The sequence below is a fragment of the Pollicipes pollicipes genome, unplaced genomic scaffold (genome assembly GCF_011947565.3).
Source record: "Pollicipes pollicipes isolate AB1234 unplaced genomic scaffold, Ppol_2.1 Scaffold_3805;HRSCAF=4461_pilon_pilon_pilon, whole genome shotgun sequence".
Taxonomy (NCBI): Eukaryota; Metazoa; Arthropoda; class Thecostraca; order Pollicipedomorpha; family Pollicipedidae; genus Pollicipes; species Pollicipes pollicipes.
In genome coordinates, this window is record NW_023596378.1 from 10,001 (window position 1) to 29,982 (window position 19,982).

Consider the following 19,982-nt stretch of genomic DNA (forward strand, 5'->3'; position numbering starts at 1 on the left):
CTGGGCGCACCTCGCCGTCCGCGGTGGTCGCTCGGAACAGCGGGGGAGAGAGAGCTGGCGGAGCCTCCCGCCGTCCGGTGAAATGTCGACAAAAACACTGGTATGTGTGTCCGACGAAGAAGTCGCACATATTTGCCGGACAAAAAGCCTTTAACCACTTGGATTACACCGAGAACCGCATAGCATGACGGCAGATGGTCTGTGTCTTGTACACTCCGCACGGTGGAGCTAGGTAATCACTCATGCTTTTTGGCGGCGAAAATATGATACACGATGAGATTATAGGCACTTCTGTAGAATACATAGTAGGACAACATTATCCTAGTAGCATCGTTCATTTTCACACCCCTGAATAGGTGCTGTATTTTCAAGGAATCTGGCTTGGTAGCTCTTGATGCCTCAACATAGAGTCTTCGGTACTTTGTGGTATGACCAGTTATAACGTGTTGCACTCGAATTCCAGGCCTTGTTTGTCGAGGCCATAGCTATCGGCGGCGCACATGATTACGTACGACACTATCATGAGTTCTCTTTCCGTTTTCAAGCCCAGTCGCTTTACACGATCTTGTCGGAAATGTGCAAGCGAACTTCTTGGTCTTGGTCTTGGTAGTTTTACGGAAATTTGAGTTGAGGCATTAGTATCCTAAATGGAATAAGTATTCGGACCATCATCCTCGCGTCATGTGTCGGCATGCGCAGGGCATTTCGGTCAGCCAATTTTTCCGGTTGTCGTGAGATATAGATGAGTCCCAGACTAAATGGTGTTGAGCTTTCGGCCGTGCGTGCCCTTAAGCCGAACTTATAAGCGTTGCATCCATGGAATTGCTGGGATTTCAACATGTATCTTCCGAATACGAATCCAGCGCTCCACCACTCAGCGTGCCCTTGCCAGTTGGCTCGGTGGTGGAGCATTGGATTCGTGACTGAAAGACCCCGGTTCGAATCACAGCAACATAAAGGAGTCAGTTCGGGGTGTGACGCATGCATGGCTGAAGGCAAAGCGCCATCCATTCCTTCCTAGGACTCAATAACAGCTGACGAGACCAACATAGTTAACTTGCGAAAACATGGCGTGCATACTAGCGCATCAGGCGAGAACATTAGCTTAGGCAACTGACGCACCAGACGAGGACAAAAGCCCAAACAACTAATACACCAGATGAGGACAAAATCCCAAACAACTAATACACCAGACGAAAACGATGGTCCAAGCGACTGAACTTCAGTGACTTCTGGAGCCATGAAACCAGCGTGTTGAAGAGCTCACTGCAATTATGGGTCTAATCTTGTTTGTAATGACGCATGTAAAAGGATGTGCTTCTGTTTATACGCATATTTGAATTACTCAGGCTCGCCTGACGAGCTCAGTTTCGTCATCACCAGGTCTAGGCGCAGCGCGTAGGGACTGCTAGGAAGTGGCTGACTGATAGGACTGGCTAACTGATATGACAGATCACAGCTCTGAGCGGTAAAAGCTTCGGCCAATGAGCTTTACTTCTACGGTGTACAGTTCATTTGCTGAAGAGTAGAAGTTAACCACATACGTATGCATGTATATGATTCAGGTCTTTCGTTAAAGTGGTAAAAGTATCGTAAATCGAATCCAATTTTTGGCCTAAACGCATAGTCATAATTGCGTGCCCATGCACTGATCTCCCTCCACCACCACTGGCACTTTGCACACCACTTCTAAGCTGTGCACACCACTTCTCAGCTGCAGTCCTTGAGCTCGAGCGTGACAGAACGCCCGCGCGCTGTCATCTCGAGCGGCTCCTCTCAGCGGCGCTGGGCCCTCGGAGTGGAAGCCTGGCCTCTGCCGCGCCGTGCCCGCCCTGGGCGCTGGCCGGGACGCCGCCCGACGGCACCACGTGACGGATCGGCCGTCCTGGCGCGCCGATTAACATGGCCGGCGGCGCGGCCGTGGCCACCTGGCCGCCGCTGCGCCGCGGCCGCCGCCACCGTGCCGCGTCTGGCGCATTAGTCGCGATCGTCGCACCGACGCGGCGCTCCCGTCTCGTCACCGCTGAACGCTGCCGCTGCCGGGCAGGTCGGGATCTGGTCGGTCCGCCTCCGCCCCGTCCCGCCCCCGCCCCCCGACTCGGGCGCCGCGGACCCGACACGACCCGTGTGCCCATGTTCTCTGGCACGACGGGAAATGGTCCGTCGCCTATGTTCTCTGGCCCGTCCGTCGTCACTCGTGCCTTTGTTCTAGGCTCTGTACGGGGCAAACAGGCGGACGCATCTGACAACGTCTGTGCTGTTCTTCCAGTCTGTTTGGAACGCACTGAACGGCGTGTCGTGTGGGCAAGCTGTTCTTCGTCGGCTTCACCGACTGCCGACACAGCTCATGCCCGCAGTGGACTCTGCCTCCGGATCGGCGGAGAAACTCGCCTGACGCTCAGTGCCCTCCGGATCGGCGGAAAGACTCGCCTGACACTCGGTACCCTCTTTCCAGTCTGTATCGGTACGAGCGGGCGCATGTCCGTGCCGGGTAACCGCACTACCCACTACGAGAACCTGCGCGACCGCTACACCAACTGCACTTATGTGGACGGCAACCTGGAGCTGACCTGGCTGCAGGACAACGGACTGGACCTCAGCTTCCTGCAGTACATTCGAGAGGTCAGTGCAGGCGGTGCTCGAGGCTGCCTGGCCGGGCGGGTCAGGTCGCGCCCGCGGCTGAGAGTCGGGGTGGTTTGTCACGCCAGTGATTCAGATTGCAGCAGACAGAAGTACCCGTTAATGCGTCAAGTGGAAGACACGGTCAAACGCGAGGCCGCGCGAAAGCAGATCCTAAATCCTAGCGCGGTGGAAGAAATGTCACTGACGAGGACAGTCGGCGTCTCAAAATATTACCGCGGTGAACCTCCATCCATTTGATGCTCCCCCTGTGTGCGTTGTCCAGGAGACTTTCTGGCGTTTCAAATAGGACCAGACGTTTGGCCTTCCTTGTGCCCTCACCAACGCATCTACTGAGCCTGTTCAAACTCGAAATGGCCAGCCCTGAGACGGCGACCAGTCTCCGCTCTGCGTGTCACATCGCGTGCCCACAAGCGCTGCTGCTCGGCCGGCGCGCCCCGCCGGGGGGACGCTTTCGAACGGCGTCCGTTGGCGCCGCGGCGACAGATGCGTGCCGGCCGCGCGGACGCGGCGCGCGGCTGCACGGCGGCCGAGCGCGCGCCTGACCTTGCACGCCGTTCGCGCCCGCACCGCCGCCAGCTGGCGACCGGGTCACGTGACCGCGACTTGTACGTCGCCGCCGCGTCGCCGCGGGTGGTCAGCCGAGACAGCCAGCTGAGCGGTGCGGAGCGACGGCGGGCGTTGCCTCTGCTGGTTCTCGCGGGGCGGTGAGGGGTGCTGATTGCCAGTCCGTCTCCGGTGGATAAAGTGGGGGCCGCTTTAGGAGCGCCGCCCCGTGTAGGCCGTTGGGAGGGGGGAGGGGGAGGGGGAGGTCGGAATGCCGGCCCTCAGCTGGCTGTCACGAGAGCTGCCGCGGAGTGCTGCCCCTCACAGCATGTGTAGGGTTTTCTGGTCCCGAGTCCGGTTCTCAGCTTAACTAATGCCATGATGCTCATTCCAAGAATTCGGAAGAGACGCGCGAGTGGGCGCTGTGTTCCGCTGTAAAACATCTTTGATTAGGAGACAGTGCAGCGCAGTTTGGAAAGTCGTGAGAGGCTTTTGCACCGTATTTATGTCCTGGCTCACCGGAGGAAAAGAGGGTGAGTCTGTTTTCGTTATGTGCACGCGGGACGGAACTGATGTCAGCACCGCAACTGCACTGAACCAGCGCAGCTGGACGAGGTCTCCGGTTAGGCTCTTGTCTGTCGTTGGTCGATGACGCCGACAGTAAGGTCGGCCATGCCACCAGTTAAGTTAGAACTCAGCAGCTGGGTGGTGACGTCAGCGGTTCTGTGGTGACGGCAGTCAACTGGCGACGCGGGTTAGACTGCAGTGGTCAGAGGAGTGATGCTTTCCGTTGAGCGGCGAGGTCCTCAGTACAGCACTGTGGAGCCATCTCAACAGTGTCGCCCTCAGCAGTGGGGGAACATGTCAGCAGCTCCCCAAGTCCTCGGCAGCACCGTGACGTCCGCTGCACGGCGCCAGGCTGGCCCGGCCGGCCGCTTTGTTCTGGACCGGCCGGGCCGGCCGGCGCCGGTCCGTGCATTCGGCCGGATTACACGGCCACAGAAGCGGCGTCACGTCGGCCACCGGCCTGGCGTGCAATTACTGCAGCCCCGGCCGCGGTCGGGACGCAGCGGTGGCGCCGGCGCCGGCCGGCTCCGGCCGTACCATGTCCGGTGGCGGCGGCCGCCACTCGCTCTCTCCCTCGCCCACTCACTCCCGCCCTCGACTTCGCCCGTGACGTCACGGCTGACGTCACGGGCGGCCGTTGCAAACGGGCGGCCGCTGATTGCGTAGCAAATTAAATTCTTATGAACCAGATGGCTCCGCGATAGCGGCGTGTAATGTGGGCCGGGGCGCGTCCAACGCCGGCGGCGGCGGAGGCGGCCACGCCAAGCGTTCCTTAGCGCTCTGCGCTGGCTATCTGTGCTGCTCGGCTCCACCGTGTGGTCCGGCGACCTTCTGGGGCGAGGGCTCTGTCCCTTTAGCGCCTCTCCGTCCGTCTTCGGCCTCTTTTTCGCTCTGTGTGGTCCACTGTCATACTGCGGAGCAGGCTTCCCGTGCGGCAGTGTTTGCCCCATTGCGAGCCGGCGCGTTTTGCCGGAAGCCGCCGTCCTGTGGTGTCGCGGCTTTCCTCGACTGCTCGCTGCACGGCGCCGCGTCCGCGCCTCCGACGGCCGCCTCACGCCGACTCTGGCCGTCTGCCCTCCCTCTGCGCGTTACCGCCCGAGGCCGGTGGGCTGCGCCGCTGCCGTCGCGCGGAGCTGCGCGGCGCAGTGTGCCGGTGCGGCCGATGGGCCCGACTGCCGCGCGGCCGCCTCGCGCCAAGACGCGCCCGGCAGAGGTCTGTCGGGCCGTCCTCACTAGGATGACCAGGCAGACGCCATCTGTCGGACGGCGAGCGGGCCCGGCCGGTCGGAGCGACGGTGAGGGGTGAGGCGCTGACAGCTGTCGAGGCCCTCAGCCGGTGCAGCTGCGGCCGCTGAGTTGGCGGTAGCTGCTGTTGCGGACGTGATGACAGCTGTCGGTGTTGGCGTGGGGATGTCAGTCCGCGCCGAGCGGACGGCGGCTGTCGGTGCTGACTGGAGCGAGAACTGCCCATCTGAGGCAGATGAAATGATCTACGTCCGAGGAAACTGCACTGCGCTTCGATCAAAAGGTGCTAGTGACGGCTGCAGTGAACCTGAACCCGCCCAAACAGGCTTATGCTATATTAACATGAGTTAGGAACTGATGTAGTGATGTCAGCCACGTGGTGGAGCTATATCACACGAGAGGAATTCCGAGCAGGGCGTGACTCATATGCCTCGGCCCTCAGACACCACGACTCGACGCATGCATTACACCAGCCGCATGGCTCGCCATGCATTTCGGCGATTACCAATTGCATGGCTAATGCTGCAAGAACAAAAATGCAAATTCAACCAGGGCCAGCGAAGGCGGACGAGAGCCGGGGCGAGCAGCGTCACCCTCGCAAACAGTCACCGGCCGCCTGAGCACGCCGCGATCAAACGCTGATAACCGCCGACGGCATACGGGATTTTCAACGCCTGGCTGGCTGGGCGCCGTGATCAGCGATGCCGCCAGCAGCCATTGGCCGGGCGCCGTGATCAGCGATGCTGTCAGCAGCCATTGGCTGGGTGCCGTGATCAGCGATGCCGTCAGCAGCCATCTCCGCCTGTCCGCAGCGAGAGCGATGCGCGAGTCTCTGAGTGCCGGACCAGGACCGAGCTGCGGGACACGTGGCCACTAAATCGGCCGGTGGCGAGCGGCAGGTGCGCCGAACGGCCGTGTCGCGGCCCGAGAGCCACGGCCGCCGTAGGCCGCCGCAGCCACCGGCGCCGCCGCGTCTTGCCGGCCAACCACTGGCGAAGGTGCGGGCTCTGTCGGGGGCCGCGATGACGCAGCGCTGCCGCTGATTGGCGGACACGGCAGCTGCTGTGTCTCATAGCAGGTCATTTCAGGTGCTCTCTGCTAGACGGAATTTGATGCCAGCGATGCTGGACGGAGTATTATGCCAGCGCTGCTGAATTGTATTCACCGGGTTACGCGTAGTTTTAGGAGCACTTCGGTGCAAGATGGATGTCTCCACTTTGGAGCATTCGAGGGAGGCAGGCTTGGTTGCTTTTCATCAGGGACGTCGCCAAGGGGGGGGGGGTCCCGGGGCCATACCCCCTCACCCTGAGCCAATCGGTTTACGCTAAATGCCGGGCTATTTCGCAGAAATTCGGCCCAAACTCGTAGAAATTGGAACAAATTTGAAATGTGGCCCCCACATGTAACGAAAATTGTCGCTACGCGCGTGCCTTACACCAACTACCACAACAACATGCAATGCCGGTGAGCTTTCCGCGGCACGTCATGTGGCTATGTATTGACCACGCGCGCGCGGCCACGTCTGTGTCGGGACTATACCTCCGTCGGGATGTGGAGGCACAGTCAGCCGCTCCCGTATGTACGGCCGAGAGTGTCCTGTTGGCATACCGGGATTTGTATAGCCGCCTTTTGACTCAGCATGTCTGGAGTGTTGACTCGGTCGGCTGGAGCGTGTCCAGGACCAGCCGGGGCAGCCCGTGACCCGGGAGGGGGGGGGAGGGGGGGGGGTGACGGCCGTGGGGAGCCCCACACGGCGGCCGCCGTCTCTTCGTCCCGCGGCGGCTGTGCAAAACACCCCAGCGGATGCTCCCCAATGAGTACGGTCAATACAAACTTGTAGCACGAGATGGCTGTTGCGTGCTGGTCACGTGGAGCGGTGTCGACAGAGGGACAGTGAAAGGGTGCTGAGAAAATAAAATATGCGACTACTTACTGTTCATGAAAGCTTTGTATCCATGTCATTCACGACAACCATTCCAATCTTTGACATTATTTTCATTCCAAAATGTTTGAGCCCCTACTGTTCATGTAAGCTGTATTTCCCATGCATGGCCTATGTCTAGGAAGACAGTGTTTGACAGAATGCAGTTCACGTAAGCTATATTTCTTACGCATGACATTTGTGTAGGGAGACAGTGCTTGACGGAATACACTTAATGTAAGCTGTATTTCCCACGCATGGCCTAGGTCAAGGGGGACAGTGCTTGACAAAATGCAGTTCGTGTAAGCTGTATTTCCCACGCATGGCCTATGTCTGGGGTACAGCGCGTGACAGAATGCATTCGGTTTAATCTGAGCAAGCCAGTTACGGTGGCACTCTATGGTCATGGGTCCGGTCCGAGTGATGATAAGTAATTGCGTGACTTCATGTCAAGAGACCCGCACGTGCCTGCCGTTTTTTCCTCGTATTTTTCGCTACGCCATTTTGCATAAGCGTTATCGAACTACTTTAAGACTAAATCTGTAATTTGCCTGACCATTGAAAGTCTGGAACCATTACAGCAGTATTGCATTTGCCATGAAAATTATGTTCTAATTTATCTATGAAGTCGAGACCATGTTGGCGGTTTCCTCAGCCTTCGAGGTGCTATCTTGCTATCGTGACAACAGCCATGATGATGGGTTGCATGAGGTCAAGGCGTATGTCCGGAGCATCTCATCATGTTTGCATTGCGATATCTGCTGGTTGACCATCTTGTTCAATTTCGCCTATGGTGGCTGACCTATCGTTTGGTAAACACCAAGCCTCAGCTGACCCGCTCAGCGAACTCGAGATGGCTGCAGCGGTGTTCGATAGCTCGTCGTAGACCGCCCGCTAAGGATGGAGTACACGTGACTTTTGGATTTCCGCAGGACCACACCGCCGGACACCTTGAGGCGCGTACCTTTAGTTTGCGGGTGACGAGAATGCGTGACTGACCTCCGACGTGCGTTGTTGGCTGCCCTCACGCGTGTGAGGCGTGTTTGCCGGGTGGCGGTATCTGTTACTGGCCTCTAACGCGCGCTGTGTTTGCCGGGGGACGGTGTCTGTTAGTGGCCTCTAACGCGTGCTGTGTTTGCTGGGTGACGGTGTCTGCTAGTGACCTCTAGCGCGTGCTGTGTTTGCCAGTTGGCAGGGCGCATGCGTGACCTCTGACGGCTGCCGCACGTCCTCCAGGTGACCGGGTACGTGCTGATCGCGTACGTGGACGTGCAGCGGCTGGTGCTGCCCTCGCTGCAGATCATCCGCGGCCGCACGCTCTTCAGGCTGAACGTCCGCGATGAGCAGTTCTCCCTGATGATCACCATGTCGAAGATGATGAACATAGAGATGCCGGCGCTCCGAGGTGAGAGCGCCACGTCGCCGTATTCGTGTCGGCCGAAGGTCCTGCCACCCGGCCTGACCCGGTCCCGATCATCCGACGTCCCGCTGATAAAACGGACAAAACGCTCTCTTATCGGCTCACGGCGGGGCTGACGCCGCGCCAGCTGCCAAGGTCACCTGGCGGTCATCAAACAGAATTGCGGGGCAGATGAGGGTGCGACCTGGGGGACAACCCGGGGCGGACATGGCCTAATCCTGTGTCGTGACGCCAAATTTTTAGTTCGTGTATGTCGGCGGCCGTTATTCCTGTTTGCCACATTCAACAGGTGATCACCGTTCAACAGAAGCGTGCGGTTTGTGTGGGCCGGGCTCTCTTCTTGCCGTGACGACAGGGGCTCTTGACGGCGCTGCATCCGACATGATCATTGGGCTGACCCGGAGGCATTCAACCGGGTAGCACATGCTTGCAGGGTGCCTTTTCGTAAGCCCTGCAGTCACAAACGCGTGCCAGTGAGCTGGTGGCGCCAGCTCAGCCGCTCACCAGTATTGACGCCGCTCGCGCTCCTGCCGGCAGACATCCTGGCAGGGAGCGCTGGAATGTTCAACAACTACAACCTGTGCCACATCAAGTCGATCAACTGGGACGAGATCCTGACCGGGCCGGGCACCGACTTCGTGTACGTGTACAACTTCACCGTGCCGGAGCGCAACTGCTCAAAGTGCCACGAGTCGTGCCCACCCGAGGGCGGCTGCTGGGGGCCCGGCGCCGATAACTGTCAGCGGCTCAGCAAGATCAACTGCTCGCCTCAGTGCCACGGCGGCCGCTGCTTCGGTCCGGAGCCGCGCCAGTGCTGCCACCTGTTCTGCGCCGGCGGCTGCGACGGCCCCACACAGTCCGACTGCCTCGCCTGTCGCAACTTCTACGATAACGGCGTCTGCAAGCAGGAGTGTCCGTCCATGAACCGGTACAACTCCATCACGTACTCGTGGGAGACGAACCCGAACGGCAAGTATGCCTACGGTGCCACGTGCGTGCGCGAGTGTCCCGAACACCTGCTCAAGGACAGCAGCGCGTGCGTGCGTGCTTGTCCGCCCTAACAAGAAGGCTGTCTCGGGCGAGTGTATGCCCTGTAACGGACCCTGTCCCAAGACATGCGAGGTGGGGAAGAACGAGATCATCCACGCCGGCAACATCGACCCGCTTCAAGAACTGCACCATCCTGCAAGGCTCGCTGAAGGTGCTGCAGCACTCGTTCGACGGCTACCAGGAGATCTACGAGAATTACTCGTTCGGGCCGCACTACAGTAAGCTGCACCCTCGCCGCCTGCAGGTGTTCAGCACGGTGCGCGAGATCACGGGCTTTATCTACATCGACGGCTCCCACGTCGACTTCCGCGACCTGGGCTTCCTGCGCCGGCTCGAGGTGATCGGCGGCCGCTTCCTGCACGAGTATTTTGCGCTGTACGTGGTCAAAACGTCGCTCGAGTCGCTGAAGCTGGCCGCCCTGAAGAAGATCCGCTCCGGTGGTGTGTTCATAGCGGAGAACGAACGGCTCTGCTTCGCAGACGGCATCAACTGGCAGTCATTTATCTCCAGTGGCCAGAAGTCTCACCAGAAGACCTCCTACGGCGTGGTGCTCGAAACAAACAGGAACGCCTCTGACTGCGGTAAGCGTGCAATGCGCGGTACTAAGGAGCTGAGCCTGACGCACGGCACAGTCGAATATAAAGCATGCTACGGAAAATTATTGTATGTTGCGCGTGTAATTGTCACACGTCTTATGATGGCTAAGTGACATCTTTCACAGCCGTATGTTTAGGCATTGCCTTTGCCCAACTCGGCTTTTTACGAGTTGCATGTGCGACACTGAAAAGGAATAGCGTCGAGCGCTGTGATGTTCAAGACCTAAATACCCATATCCACGCACCAAGACACTTCGAGCTGGGATGAGCACGGACCGCCTCATCCAGTCGGCGCGCTCACGTCTGACCGGCACCTTTTCGTCTTCAGCTCGGGACGGCATGGTGTGCGACGACCAGTGCACCTCCGACGGATGCTGGGGTCCCGGACCTGGCAGCTGCCTCCAGTGTCGAGCGTTTAAGGTCGGCGCCCGCTGCGTGCAGGCATGCGACAAGTCTTTAGGGTAAGTGTCATTAGCCAGCGTTCAGCGAGAAGGTCTGGCTGTTTGTCCCAGTGCGCGCCGCTTCAAAATTGGTAGCCTGTCTGTTCCTGTGTCGCGCGCTGCGTTGAGAGGCGTCCCCCTGCCAGGACCAAATGGACAATGTAAGAATGACCCTGCCCCTTGCCATATACCCCTGACGCCTTGGCGACACAGCTCTGTTTAGATGCCCTTGTCTCTTAAAAATATCAACATCCGGGGTACCCTCTGGAGACCATTTCCCTTATCTGATTCTGACCGTGCTCTCCTCAACCATCTCACGCCGCCGCCGTTTGACCTACCGGCGCCCCATTCTCGCTGGCTCATCGGGCGTCCGTTGCCGCCCGGCGGACCCTCACTCTGGGGTGCCCGCGCCGCAGGATGTACCAGTCGTCCAACAGCACGTGCGACCTGTGCCACAAGGAGTGCGACGGTCCGTGCCAGGGCGCCGGCCCGGACAACTGCCAGCGCTGCAGCAACGTCAAGGACGGACCGTTCTGCGTGGCGCAGTGCCCCGACACCAAGTACAACGCGTCCGGCGACTGCAGCCCCTGCCACGCGAACTGCGAGGGAGGCTGCACGGGCCCGCTGAACACGGTCGGAGAGGGCGGCTGTCGAAGCTGCCAGGTGGCTATCCTGACCCCCGCGCGGCCACGTGGTGAGTGACACCGCCCAGTGGCGAGCTCGGCCATGTCGTAGGCGGTAGCGTGGTATTGAAGCGACTGCGCCGGCCGCTTGCCCAGCTGACGAGTGTGACGTTGTCAAGGGGAGCGGGTAGCGAGTCTTCCTCGGTGTTCTTTGTCATCGGTGTTCTTTGGTGGTCCCGTGGCGAATCTCACGGTCTGTTAGCTCGATCTGTTAGCTCTGTTGTGTCAACGGGGACTGGCGCGTCTTCTTCCTTAATTTGTGGGAGGTCGTACGGCCACCTGCGTCCCCGTGTTGTTCAGGATCGGCCAGCGCCGCTTTACAATGTTGGAACTGCTGCAGGAGTTCAGCTTGTGTGGTCTTCCGAGGTGTTGCGAGCTTGCCCGTGCCAGTAGCTGTTATGCTGTTGCGCGCCGACAGCATGGCGGCGCAGTTCAGGGTCAGTTTGGCTCACGACAGGCAGTGGAGCTGACCTTGAAGCGGTGACGAGGGCTTTGGTTTGCACACTATGCGACGGTCGCTGTAAGCTGTCATTCACCTATCACGACGGAGGCTGTGTGATCTGACGCCGCCTTTCACAGTTCGCAGTATTTCTGAACCGATCGTTTTTTATGGTCTGTTGGACTAAGGCGACAGGATGGGTATATTTTGCTGGGATGCTGACGGATTGGCTTCAATCCTGGATGCAAGACCCATATGTTCACATACCGCAACAGTATGTCGGGAAGGCCGAAGACTGGTGCTTGAAGGAAAGCCGGGTGACTTGTTGGAAGGACAAATATTTACCGCAGACAGCTCAGGCTAAAGCTGATGCAATAACTGGCAAGGCTGGAATGGTGAGCTCCCACTCCGCCATAAGTGGGCGGGAGAGGGGGATAAGGGCGGTGGGGACGAGTTCCTCAATGCATCAAATGGCGCATTCTCCGACCAGGATCACGGATGCGCGCTTTTTCGAAGAGGAGGGGGGGGGGGGAATGTTCCCGCAACGGATCTGGTAGCAACACATTCCCACACACACATGTTTTAAGTACTTGGCCAATTTTCCATGCGTCGTCCTCTGTGACGAGTCAGATGCGTCGGTTCACACAGCCTTTTGTGATTCGGAGAGAGCATCTCGAGGATCTGAAGCACGCAATGAACGATCACCTAATTTGACAAGAAACTGGGCAGCATTCGACACAAAGTGACAAGTGGCTCAGCCCGCTTCCCAGACGCCAGACCAGATCACACGGCTTCCACTGGATCATCGGGGGGCTCGCCTGTGATGCGGGCGCGCGGCGCGTCCTGCTGTGCTCAGCCATCCATTACGGCCGGGTATCGGCGCCCATCGGGCGGGGCTGGGCGGGGCGGCCGGCCGGCGGGCGGGGCCACTCAGGCCGCCGCGATCGCGCCCGATAGCCGGCCCGCCGGCCGACCTGCCGCCGGCAGCGGGCCACGCTCACGTGCGCGGCTCGTGGGCTCCGGGCTGCGTCGGCCGAGGCCGCAACGGTGCGCGGAAACCGCTCCTGTACGCGACGGGGGGCCGCGTTCACCACTGAGTACCGGCGTTCGTACAGGACAGCAGCTCACGCTCACTGTACACCGCCCGGGTCGGGGGCCATGCAACTGTACGGCACAACTGCAACTGCGGGCCAGTGCGCGTGTGTACGGTGCTGTGTTTCACACCCACCGCGCTGGCCTAGTGGCCGGTCACAGCGGGGCCCGAAGTCATCCTACAGCCGTTTGTAGCCCTGGTTAAATCACTTATTGTGATCAATATTCACTACTCCAGACTGGGACCGTTCGTCGTCGGCAACCGAGCGTTTTCACAACTTCCGTCTTCACGCGTTTTTTCATGTAGATACCTGAATAGGACGTGGAGTGATATTCCTACCATATCTCGGTTTGTAATAGTGCGTCCAGCCGGGGGCGTCAGGGGGACAGCGGCGGCTGTTGAAGAGCAGAGGGTCGATGACGTGAGTGAGCTGAACGCTGACACTCGCTGGGAAGGAGATTAGCTGCAAGGCGGCGATCCGCAGTTACTAAGGCTGCAAGGGTTGCATCAGCTTATCCGATGGAGGCATTTGTCCTAACAAGCTATTTTTGAATCCCAAGAGGTGCACGTATAAAGCCTGCCAAAGTCGTTGCGGTGTTGAACATGAAAGCATCCTGAAGGCTTTCCGAACCGCGCGGTCGGCTGATTGTCGCCACTTGCTGTCAATCGGTCATCAGTCTCCGGTTATATCATGGGAGCGGCGCAGAAGAGCTTGTCAACTGCCATGTGCAGCAGAAGACAGCAGAAGTCCTTGGCGGGACGGCGACAACCATGTGACAGCTGTCATTAATCCCGGCGCGTCAGCCCTGGGGTGATAAGGTCACAGGACATCCCCGCTGACAATGTCTTACTTGCTTGTGTGTGTTTGTATTATGTGTGCTTGCTTTTGGTTTATTCATTTGTATAACGTTGTTTGTTTGCTTCCAGGAACGATGTTTGAATGCCAATGAATCCTGTCCGGTCGGTCACTACTTCGAGTTTGTCGGGCCTCAGAAGCAGGGGCCGCTCAAGGCCCTAGCTGGAAAAGGAATATGTCGCAAGTGTCACGAGCGGTGCAAAAACTGTACAGGCTTCGGGTAAGCACTGACCTCCTGTCCGGTGCCCATGGGGTTACTTGCAGTTTTAGTGCAACACTTCGCTCGAATTTTTCAGCATCTCGGTTTGTCAGTCTTTTGGCGACATATAAAGATGTCACTTCCTTAACACTGCCAGCTTCATACATAACCTTTCCGTAACCTTTTGTGCGCTTTGTATGGTCAATCATGGAACGCACTTTGGTTGGTGCGGGCGCACGGCATCTTGAAACACGTCACCAGGGATCACTCGCTCGTGGAGCGGATGAACCGCTCAGCCAGTCAGTAAGCTGCCGCGGTCAGTGGTCCCCCTGCCGGCGCCTAACGCCTGACGCCTGACGCCTGACGCCTCGGAGCGCCTGACGCCTCCGCTCCTGCCCGCCAGCTTCCACGTGAATGTGTGCCAAGAGTGCCTGCACTACCGCAACGGCGAGCAGTGCGAGGACGCTTGCCCCGACGACTTCTACGCCAACGAGCAGACCAGCGAGTGCGTGCGGTGCGCGTCCGAGTGTCGTGGTTGCACAGGCCCCGGCCAGCGCTGCAAGACCTGCAGGAACTACCGGATCTACCTGGTGAGGGCAGCCGCCACGCGCCAGGGACCATGGCGCGCCACCATGATCACGTCATCGAGCGCGGCATGACGTGACCCTCAACGAGATGGCGTTCTTGGTGGCAATGATCCGCAGCCTCAGTGGCGGTACGAGTTGCCCCCCCCCCCCCCCGTCTGAACACCCTGGAGTTGTGCGTAGTTGGCAGTTGCGGAGCTTAAAGTGCTGTGATCTGCTCCAGTGGTGGGTGCTTTGGCCTCAGCTTTAGTCCCACCGTGTCAATGGGGGCACACTGTCTGACAGGCTCAGGCGTTACCAGGCGCAGGTAACGGCGGCTGTCAAGCAGCACCGCTGTGTGTGTGTGGCACAACTTGGCCAGCGCATTAGCCTGTATGCCCGGATAGCGCATTAGCCTGTATGCCCCGTTCATTGCAGGACTCGTCGGCCACCGAGAACGGATCGGCCTTCAACTGTACGGCACACTGTCCGGACTCGCACCCGCACAAGATCTTTCTCGAGAACGGGGACGATCCGTACTGCTCGGACGAGCCGAGCGCGCTGGCCGCCTACAGCGCCGAGGAGAGCATCACCATCGTCATCGTCTCCGTCTTCGTCACCGTTTTCGTGCTACTGGTTGTGATCGTGTGCATCGTCTGCAAGTGCCGTAGCGACCGCAAGAAGGAGGAGTTGCTCAAGATGGCGATGCTGATGAACAAGGAGGGCCTCAACGAGCCGCTCAAGGTAACCAACGTCAAGCCGAACCTGGCGCAGCTGCGCATCGTCAAGGAGGCGGAGCTGCGCAAGGGCGGCATCCTCGGCTTCGGCGCGTTCGGCACAGTCTACCGCGGCGTCTGGGTCCCGGAGGACGGCAACGTCAAGATCCCGGTGGCGATCAAGGTCCTGCGCGAGGACACGGGCGCCGACACTAATAAGGAGATCCTGGAGGAGGCGTACATCATGGCGTCGCTGGACCACCCGAACCTGCTGCCGCTGCTGGCTGTCTGCATGACGTCGCAGATGATGCTGGTGACGCAGCTGATGCCACTCGGCTGTCTCGTGGACTACGTGCGCAACAACCGCGATAAAATCGGCAGCAAGCCGCTGCTGAACTGGTGCACGCAGATCGCGCGCGGCATGGCTTACTTGGAGGAGCGGCGGCTGGTGCACCGCGATCTGGCCGCGCGCAACGTGCTGGTGCAGACCCCCTGCCTGGTCAAGATCACCGACTTCGGGCTGGCCAAGCTGCTCGACATCAACGAGGAGGAGTATAAGGCGGCCGGCGGCAAGATGCCCATCAAGTGGCTGGCGCTCGAGTGCATCCAGCATCGCATCTTCAACCACAAGAGCGACGTATGGGCGTTCGGTGAGTGGCGTCGGTCTGAAGCTCGCCGCGGTTAGGGGCCCGACGGGAGCGTGCGGTTAGGGGCCCGACGGGAGCGTGCGGTTAGGGGCCCGACGGGAGCGTGCGGTTAGGGGCCCGACGGTAGCGTGCGGTTAGGGGCCCGGCAGGAGCGTGGGTTAGGGGCCCGACGGAAGCGTGCGGTTAGGAGCCCGACGTGCGGTTAGGGGCCCGACTGGAACGTTTGGTTAGGGCCCGACTGGAGCGTGCGGTTAGAGGCCCGACGAGAGCGTGCGATTAAGAGCCCGACAGGAGCGTCCGATTAGGGCCCGACGAGAGCGTCCGATTAGAGCTCGACTGGAGCGTCCGGTTAGGGCCCGACTGGAGCGTCCGGCTAGAGACCTGACTGGAGCGTGCAGTTGGAGCCCGACGAGAGCGTGCGGTTAAGAGCCCGACAGGAGCGTGCGGTTAAGATCCCGACAGGATCGTGCAGTTAAGGGTCCCACGAGAGCGTGCAGTTAAGAGCCCGACTGGAGCGTGCAGTTAGAGGCCCGACTGGAGCGTGCAGTTAAGAGTCAGACAGGAGTGTGCGGTTAAGAGCCCGACGGGAGCGCGGACGCGGTCATCTTCACGAATGGGCGTTTTGGAACGTCATCATTTCCGGGCACACACAGAATTTTACATTCAAAGCCCTTGGCACCTGTTGTGACTGTATGTGATGACTACCGACGTCTGAAGTACCCCACTACTGATGCTATGGTGGCTTTGTCCTAAACATGACGACGCGACAGGTGACTGCCGATTTCAGGCCCATTCTCTTAAACATGGCACGATTCGCCGGTCACACCAGTGACTGCCGCGCGATGACGCTGTCCTTGACCTTGGACGGTAACCGGCCCCACTGACGCGGCGTATCGTCCGGTAGGCGTGACCGTGTGGGAACTGCTGACGTACGGCGGCCGGCCCTACGAGGACGTGCCGGCTAAGGACGTGCCCGACCTGCTGGAGAAGGGCGAGCGCCTGCCGCAGCCACCCTCCTGCTCCATCGAGGTCTACATGATCATGATCAAGTGCTGGATGTTGGACGCTGACTCGCGTCCCAACTTCAAGGAGCTTGCCGACGAGTTCGCCAAGATGTCACGTGACCCGGGGCGGTACCTGGTCATCCACGGCGACAGGCTGATGCGGCTCCCGTCCTACTCAAAGCAGGTGAGCTGCTGTCCCTTTCATTGCTGACGGGCCGCCACCCGGCCAGCGTGGCGGCGCGGCGGCGGGCCTCTCAGCTGGGGTGGACGGCGGAGCCGCGGCCGGACGCGGGGCAACGCCTGGCACGCAAACAGTCGACTGCTCTCAAAACTCAGCTTCATATGTTGGCGTTGTGTTTTACGCGGTTACCTGCGATGTTCTGTCGTAGCCGAGTAGTTCAGCTGCTCCTGACTATCACGGCAAATGCAAATTGCTTACACAGCTGCCTTTTTCCGTCGCTTTTTGGCAAGTTAATCACAGGTATGATATTCTTCAATGTCGGGCCGGTGCGTTTAGACGAGTCCATCTCATCGTGCGGGGTGTAATCGCTGACACGTCCACCCCCGCAGGACGAGCGTGATCTGATCCGGCGGTTGGCCGCCTCGGCGCTGGACAGCCCAACTGACGAGCTGATCAACGCCAGCGAGTACCTGAACCCGCCGGGCTCGGTGGGGGGCTTCCCGTCGGCGCCGTACCCGGCCTCCTCGCAGGCGACGCTCGACGACGGCTCCGACTACTTCGGGCTGCGCGGCCGTGCCGGCGGGCCCCGCGAGCGCCGACACACGCACGAGGAAGCCGGCAAGCGGCGCGCCGGCTCGGCCGGCTCCTCGGGCCGGCACCACGGCGACACGCTGCTACGTTCGCTCGGTGAGAGGCCAGTGTGTTTGCGGCGTGCGGCTGGTGACCGCCGCACACGGCGAGCATGCGTTGGAGACGTGTGGCTGGATGGAGGCGGGGGGGGGGGGGGGGAGGGGGGATGGGGCGGGCTCACTACGGTTGGCTCCTGACACGGACGGTGATGGGTTTCGTCTGGCGCGAGGGTGCGCTGGTGTGTGTGCGGTCTGATTGCCGATACGTCTGGCGGGCAGTCTCGGTGGATGTCGAGTCCGACGAGTGTGTGTTAGAGCCGTATCAGGGTTACGCCCCCGGATCTGCAGTCTGGTAATACTTGGTAACACCAACTCACCCGGCCAGCCTGTCTCCTGTGACTGCACTTCCGAAGCCGGCAGCTTTGCCTGACCCAGACATTGTCATCTGTTTCGAGTGTGTGCGCATCTATTATGTCCCACCGTCTTTGTCTCACGTGGCATCTTTATCATGTCTCACTACCATCCGTCTCGCTGTCGCCTCCCTGTCCTTCTGTGTAACGCCTCCGCCCTTGCACGCAGACGAGATGGGCGACGACGACTGCTTCGAGCCGGCCTCGGGCGGCTGGCAGTCGCCCCCCGGCGGTGCGCCACCGGCCCACCCGGCCAGCGTTGGCGGCATGATGCTGCACCTCCCGCTGGACGAGGATGACTACCTCATGCCCTCCAACGGGCAGCCGGGCGGCGCCGGCGCCGCGGCCTACATGGACCTGGTCGGCGACAGCCAGCCCGGTGAGCGCGTGGTGCCCTGTCACTATGAGTCGTCCTGGTCCTGATGGAGGTTAGACGGACGGATTGCCCGCTTCCTCGTTGTGTCGAGAACGGATACGGATGCCGTGTCTTTCCCGGGCAGGGTGCTGGCTCCGTGCGAAAGCGCAGGATGGCAAACTGCGTCCGTCTCCTCAGCAGTTTACCCTGGAAGCCTTCGCCCGTCGCGTTGACACCCATTCGAGCTGTCTCTGTGACAGCGGCCGTGTTCGCTGCGACGGCGTAGCTGACCTCATGTGCAGCTCGCTCGGCCGTCTGGCGTCCGGCGGTCCGGCGGCTGAGCCTGCGCCTGCCCGTTCACAGACAGCGGCCCCAGCTCGCAGCAGCCCGAAGGCCAGCCGGACGCGCAGTTCATGCTCAGCATGGACAACCCGGAGTACCACATGATGGCGCAGCAAGCCGCCCTGCACGGCTGTCTGGCCGGCGGCGGCGGCGGCGGCGGCGGCGGCGACCCAGCCAGCCTTTCGTCCCGCCAGAGTGGCCGAAGTGTGGGCGGTCGGCACGGAAGCGGCGGCGGCGGCGGTGTGACCGGCCGGAGGCCTGCCACCGCCGCTGCCCCCGCCGCCGCCGCCGGTCGCTCCGGCTCCGGCCCCGCCAGCTTCGGCGGCTTCCGCGGCAGCCCGCCGGTCGGCTATCCAGCGCCGCCGCCGCCGGCGGCGCCCGGCGGCGGGTACGCGCTGGGCGGCGCGGCGCCCGGCGCGGCCTACCCCGGCGCTCTCAGCGCACCGCCAAGCGTGGCGTACACGGGTGGTGGCAGCGCGCCGACCAGCGGGACTTTCTCGGGCGGCGGTGCCTCGTCGCCCAACGCGGTCGGCGTGCCCGTGCAGGGGGCGGCGCCGCGGCGGCCGGGCGTGCCGCGCGCCGCCGACCAGCCCCCGCACGACTACTACAACGACTTGGACCGGATAAAGCCGGCCCCGTCACGCCGCAACGAGACGACAGTGTGACGCGCCGCCGCGCCCAGCCGCCGGCGGCTGCCGGCCGGCATGTGCCAAGTCATTGCTGGCGGTGCGAGCGGTGCGACGCCACATCCGTCTGTTTGTAAAGTTACGAGATTTATCACCGCAATATGATTCAACGACATTGTTTTTATGGAGCTATTGAGAGATTTCGACGAATGTGCCTTCCACGTACGCTGTGTCTCGATGCCTTGGTAGGACGATCAATTGTGATAGGGCGCAATGGTCTTGGTTCGTTTGCCACGCGTTCACCGACATCGAAATGACAATTGACGTCTTCGTGTCGCCGAGTAGAGGTTTCAGACTGTCACGTGCCATCCCTCGCCGAAGACACCGCTGGCACATGCAAGCCATCGTACCATTATCGCATGTCTGTGTACGTCGTCGTTTTTGAACATTTTATATCGCTGACGGCAGCGGGCCGATGAGGGGGCTATTTTAGGCGTGCGGCTCCACCGGCGGCGGTGGCGACCGCAGCGTCCTCGGTGGCGGCCGCGGGCAGCTGGCGGACGCCGGCACGCTCGCGCCAGCCGCTGGCTGCCCGTCAGAGACCGGGACCAATACTCGGGGTCGGTCCGTACCGGCCCACCCGAACGTGCCCTTCATATGTTATCGAAATAAAATGTTTTTACGCTGAACGCTGTTTCATGTTGACAATCTGCTACTGCTAAGTTTTTTCATGTCAGGAACGACAAAACGTATCGAGGCTGATTATCATGGGGTATATTTACAAACATGTACAGATCGCGCAGTTTAGAAACAG

The 19,982-nt window shown here is 60.4% G+C and overlaps 1 pseudogene; it reads left to right on the top strand.

Moving 5' to 3' along the window:
• Nucleotides 1-19,854, top strand: part of LOC119093009 (epidermal growth factor receptor-like) — a 24,565-nt pseudogene extending 4,711 nt beyond the window's left edge.
• Nucleotides 19,855-19,982: the final 128 nt, after the last annotated feature.